This window comes from Musca vetustissima, unplaced genomic scaffold, assembly GCF_032173495.1.
Source record: "Musca vetustissima isolate MV318-11 ecotype Yass unplaced genomic scaffold, APGP_CSIRO_Mvet_v1 utg3818, whole genome shotgun sequence".
NCBI lineage: Eukaryota > Metazoa > Arthropoda > Insecta > Diptera > Muscidae > Musca > Musca vetustissima.
The window spans coordinates 13,779-20,667 of NW_026888294.1; positions in this window are offsets into that span (position 1 = coordinate 13,779).

Genomic DNA, 6,889 nt, shown 5'->3' on the forward strand with positions numbered 1-6,889 from the left:
TACTAGTTTTAAAATGAGGGCTTTCATAGGGGTACCTCATCCCCTATGAAAACCCTCAAATAGATTTAATTAGAAAATCTGCCAATACGGCAAACAAATTTCTGTATATTTCTGTCGGATTGATTATCTGAAATCCGGTTCAAAAGATAGGAAAATATTGAGTCATGGAAAATATTTCAAGGAAAACCGACGGTTTATTTTTAATCTACAATTTATACGAAATTTATTAATGTACGTAGTTATGTTTTCGGAGCAACGATCGGGTGAAATTGGGAAAAGCCTCTAAAATTATACAAATATCAATTCGTTTGTATTAAATGAAATATATTAGCGGCGCTTTTGTGGAATATTTGCATATCAAAAGATACCGTTTCGGTTCAAGAATTCAAGGACGGTAAGGACGGACATCCAAATATCGAGTTAGAATGTTCACCAAAAATTTTCTTCGTTCGATTTGACTGGGAGTCATTTCAAAATAAGCTGCAATAGTTGCAAACAAAGATATGTAGCAACTTATTGTTGACAAAAAAAATAATAATAATAATCTCATTGTAACTTGAAAACTTCACCTATGGCAAATTTAGCCTTCTCGTTATTGCCGAGGGCTTTCATTCCGAAATGTATTTTCATACCCCCAGAGCATTGTGTCATTTATTTCATTAAATTATATCCTTATTATAACCTACATTTTTACGATATATGTATATAGATAATAAATTATTGTTTGTATGTAATAATTCATAAACATCATTGTGTGTCACAGAGACAATACAATACGCATAACAAATAAGAGAATTATTGTGATTATTTTATATACGAGATAGACAGATAAAAATAATCGGGAATCAATTGTGGCTTATTTGTATAATATCTGGGACATATTTAAATTGGAATATTTTCATACAAACGCGATAGTGGTTATTTATATTAAAATAGGCTATAAAAATTATGCTACATAGAGGGTGTTTTTAACATCAACGGACACATGATGTAATAAAAATACACCTCGCGCAATTATTGTAATTACGCAAAAAAAAAATCAGTATTATTGATCAGAGCAAAATCAATAAAAAAATCAATCAACCCATACATATACCATTCTGCAATCAATGAAAAATAGCATAACAATCGGGCAGACTTGGGTTCTTTTGGGTGCATTTTTCCATAAAATCGAGCAAGGCGAAAATATAAAAGTGTTATATCTACATGAGAACATATTTCAGAAAATCCATTATCATTTTGAGAGATATATCAAAATCTTGTTCGATTTCAACAAACTTTAACACACGCCATTCTACACACAATTTAATTCGTTGTGCAAAATTTCGTCTAAATCGGCAAATAAAGGCTTTTTGGTGCGTCATTTACATCAAATGGGACGAAAATATTTATAGGAGCTTCAACTAAATCTGAACTGATTTCAACATTCCACACTCCCTTCATTATACTATCGAAAATTTCGTCTCAATCGGACAAATAATGGGAGTTTGGAGCACCGTCTACCTCTAAATCTGAAGCGATTTCGGCGAAATTTTGCACACATCATTATAGACTCTATACGATAAGGTAATTTAAATTCCGTCTTAATAGCACACACATTGGGAGTTTAGTGCATCATTTACATGGAATCGGATGAACACATATATGGCAGCTATATCTTAATCTGAACCGATTTTGGCGAAACTTAGCACACAGCATTATAGACTCAATTTTATACGCTATGCACAATTTCGTGTAAATCGAGATATATATATGGTGCTCCATTAAAATAATATCGGATGAAAATATGTATGGGAGCTATATCTAAATTTGAAGCGATTTCGATGAAACCATTGTAGACTCTATAAGAAATGGTATTCCAAATTCCGTCCTTATCGGACAAACATAGAATGTTTAGTGCACCATGTATTTGGGGTATATCTAAATCTCAAATGATTTTATCGAAACTTAGCACACATTATTCTTATCTCAATTCCATTTGCTATGCACAATTTCGTGTAAATCGAGATAAATATATGGGATTTGGTGTTCCATTAACATAAAATCGGACGAAAATATACATGGAAGCTATACCGATATCTTAACAGATTTCAACAATACTTGTCATTCTAGACCTAATTTAGTACATTATTTAAAATTTGGTCTCAATCGAACATATATTGGGAGAATCGATCGAACATAAAATCGGACGAAAATATATATGAGAGGTATATATAAATCTGAACCGATATTTACAAACCTTCATATACGTATACCTTAATTCAGTACGATTTGTAAAGTGCGGGCTCAATCGGACAAAGATAAATCTATATATGGCAGATATATCTAAGTCTTATCCGATTTTTTTTTCAATTTCCATAAAGTTCGATCTTAGGCCATATAGGTGGGCTGTGCTAAATTTCATCTCATTTGGATCAAAAATGCCACCTGTATTTTGTTTAAATTTATCATGGAGAGACAAATCATCGAATGCATAAATCGAAAAAAAAAAATCTGGCCGATTACCAGCGATTTAAGATATTGTCCGGACCCCAATTAAATATTTGCCCAACTGTTCTATACAAGCTGTACCAAAACGTGCACTTTCGTACTCGATTTATGCTTACACGCATAATTCGAGTTCGAAAGTCCACGTTTTGGAACAGGTTCTATAGAACGTCTGTCTACGTGATGAAATTAAATTTAGAATGACCAATTTATTTGGCCCAAGGGCTAACTCTGTTGAAATTGGTGAAAATACGTTGATATTTCTGTATCTATAGTGAATACGATTTTTTACAAATAAGAAGCGAATCCGCAATCCGTGGAGTAAACGTTATAACTTATATACTGAGAGCACGCTCGTCAAAAATTAGTTTAATATTTACACGCTAGTACCTTCGTCCGATTTTTAAAACATTAACCCTACGGTCAATAACCAAAAAAACATACGTAGATCAATAACCGTGGTACATTAGTACCCATCCAAAGATAGCTCTGTAACTCATTAAAAAATTGGACTATTGTGAGGTTTTTGGCTTTAAATTAGTCTGTACGGATCTGGTCTAGATGTAGGAACTCAAAATTATATATACATTAAAATAATATATATTTAAATCCATGCTTAAATGATAATCTATCTAAAACAATCATAGTAAATTTGTTATAGTTTTCGAATGGGTTAAGCTTTTGTAGTTATTTTATTTTTATTTTTATTGGGATCTTATTTAGGTGTTCCTCAACCCCTCTGCAAATTTTTGTGGCCCTAGACAACATGGGGCCATCAGGGCGACTCGTGGAAATCAGAAACTACCTTGGTTTCCTTTGGTATATATTATTTTAATGTATATACAATTTTTAGTTCCTACATCTAGATAAGATTCGTATAGACTAATTTAAAACAAAAAACCTCACGATAGTAAAACTTTTTAATGAGTTACGGAGCTATCTTTGGATGGGTACAAATGTACCACGGTTATTGATCTACGTAGGTAACAAAACAAAAATTGTAAAAATTATATATATGGAAAATATTTAAAAATGTTTTCTTCGATTATGTGTGCAAATACTTCAGGAATGATTCCTCAAAATTTGATCCAAATATCTCCATTATTAAAAATTGTACAGCATTTTTATTCAAAAAAGGTACAAATGTACCCGGTTATTGACCGTAGGGTTAAAGGAAGTCTCAATATCTGTCCAATTGAGAAGAAATTTCGTTCCAAATTGAGCCTAGACGGTTTCGTATTAAAATTAACGTTTGTTCGATTACAAAATTTCACAGTAGACGTCTATTTTTTAGATTTTCACCCTATAACCCACTCAGATATTTACATCTTATAAATACATCTGTGTAGGTGTAAGTATATTTGTAAACTTAAATTTTTCTACAAAGAGAAACAATAATGCATGGCGACAATTCTTTTGTCTCGTATCCTCTGGTTGTGCGTTTTGATTTACAAGCATTTTATATGCTTTCACTTGATTAGATTTCTATTCTTTTGCATTCACGTAGAAAGCGCATAATACCTAGTCTTTCAAAAATTTAAATCCTAATTCATTTAGAGTGTTAACATGCACACACCGACAGACACTGACACACATACCCGCACACACAAACTCCCATATACATTTTTATACATAAATCCGAATGTGAATGCATGTGAAAAAGTAGAAAGCAACATTTTATACAATATCGTATCATGTCTACCTACAGCAACAACAAATACAACAACCAAGCAACGAACGATTTGAAACGGATGATTGTGGCAGTAGATCTGATGTTGGATTTTTAATTCCCTCTCTTTTCCCTTTTAGACATATACAAGTACGTATGTACGGCTGTGTGTGTATTTTATGCATATAACAAAAAAGTATGTCTGTTTGCCGTTATCCCTTCTTTGTCATTGTCAGTCGTTTTAAATTATTAAAATAGTCATCATTGTTAAAACGTTGACAGTCATTACAGGGGATTCATTGATTTTGCTGTTATTAGTGATGATTTCGTTTCGTTCATTCGAACGTTTGGTTTGGTTTTGTTGGTCGATGGTTCGTCGGCCTGTTCGTTGATAGGTTGGTTAGGTGGGTGACAATACTGGTAACGGTAACTCGAATGATAATACCGATGATGATGACGACGACGACGACGATGATGGTGGTGGCATTGTAGGTGGCAAAAAAAGCTTGTAGATAATAGCAAATTGTCTGGTTGGCTAACAGTTTGGCTGGCTAACTGCAGACAATGTTGATGTGGCTGACGATGGCAATTGTGGTATTATTGGTGCGGTAACAAACGCTGACACTGATGACGGTTGAAACGAACGAACGAATGAATGACGACGATAAAGTATTGACATTAATATGGCATGTTTTTCAATTTTTTATTAAGTCTTTTTTGCAAATCATTGAAATATGGGAGATTGTAATGATTTGTGTGTGTACCGATTTTTTTTGTTTCTTCGAAAAATAAATAATTGTTTAAATGTCAAAATTAAAATCAATTTCAGAGATGTCATTCATCAATGAAATTTTCAGAAAGTGTATTATGTGGTATGGTGTAAAAAAGGGATTAATTACAGTCTTTATAAATGAAAAAAGGATTTAGTTGAAAGTTTTATAAATTGAAAAATTTACTTACAAATTAAAGTCTGTTTACTACTTGTAAACAATTGTTTTTAAAGCCTATTATACATTTTAAGAAAGCCCAATACATAATACCTTGCTTCACTGTATGGTGATGGGTACTGTTCTGAGGATACTTATGTCTTTGTGCATATGTTTGTAACAGGTAAAAGGAATCAAGATAGACCCATGATTCCTTTTGAGAATATGCATAGAATCACTTTCTGAGTATGCATGTCCATCCGTCCGTCTGTTGATGTTAAATTGTAACAACGGAACCGGTCGCATTTATAATCCAATTTGGATGAAATTTGATACAGCTCATTTATTTGGCTCAAGGACGAACCCTATTGAAATTGGGAAAAATCGGTTCAGATTTAGATAAAGCTCGCATATATATTTTTCTCCGAATTACGGACTCTACTGAATTGGGTCTAGAGTTATGTGTGCTAAGTTTCGTGAAAATCAGTTCAGATTTAGATATAGCTCCCATATATAGTTTCGCAGATTTTAGGTACATGGTGCACCAAAGTCCCGGCAAATCTTTCTATTTGCACGAATTTTGGAATAGCGTACTGAATTAAGTCTAGAAAGATGGCTGCTAAGTTTCGTGAAAATCGAATCAGATTTAGATATGGCTCCTATATAGTTTTCTCCGAATTACGGACTCTACTGAATTGGGTCTACTGAATTGGGTCTAAGTTTCGTGAAAATCTGTTCAGAGTTAGATATAGCTCCCCTATATAGTTTCGCCCGATTTTAGGTAAATGGTGCACCAAAGTCCCGGCAAATCTTTCTATTTGCACGAATTTTGACATAGCGTAAGTCTAGAAATATGTCTGCTAAGTTTCGTGAAAATCGGATGAGATTTAGATATAGCTCTTATATAGAGTCGCCCGATTTTAGGTAACTGGTGCACCATAGTCCCTGCAAATTTTTCGATTTGCACGTATTTTGGCATAGCGTACTGAAATGAGTCTAGAATGATGAATGGTAAGTTTCGGGAAGATCGGTTCAGATTTAAATTTAGCTCCAATATATAGTTTCGCCCGATTTTAGGTAAATGGTACACAAAAATCCCATCATTCGATTTGAACGAATTTTGGCAATCATGTTAATTGTACAACAAATAATCAATTGGTGTCTGATTGGTGTCAGCGTGTGCCAAGGTTTCTTTAAATTGATTTACAAAATTTAACATAGGTTGCAGAATGATATATATATAGGTATTAATGTTAGTCGGTTTACATATAGGTAAATATCACATATTTAAGTTCGTTCAATTTCACGTCAATGTTCCTTCGAAGTTCGAACAGGCGACGTCGTTTAGGATACATATGTTGAATATATCCAACATGGTGAAGGGTATCATATTGTCGGCCTAGTCTGACTTTACTACTTTCCTTGCGGGTTTGTTTTAAGTTTTGTTCAAATCGTTTCAGATTTAGATATAACAGCCTGTTTTTGAAAAATTCTAAACGAACGAATTCGAGTGACTTACGACCAAACTCCTTGGTTTTGAATTTATTTTTTATTTTTGTTTTGAATCAAGAAACATTTTTTTACATAAATAAAGGTTTGGTAGTAATTCGTTCGAATTGTTTTGTTTCGAATTTTACAAAAACAGGCTGTAACTCCCATATATATTTTCGTTCGATTTTATGTTAATGTTGCACCGCATATTTTTTCTTCCATGTACATGAAATTTGTACAGCGTATTGAATCAAGTCTTAAATATCTATGTAGATCACATATTTTATTTCGTCCGATTCTACTTTTTTTCTATCGG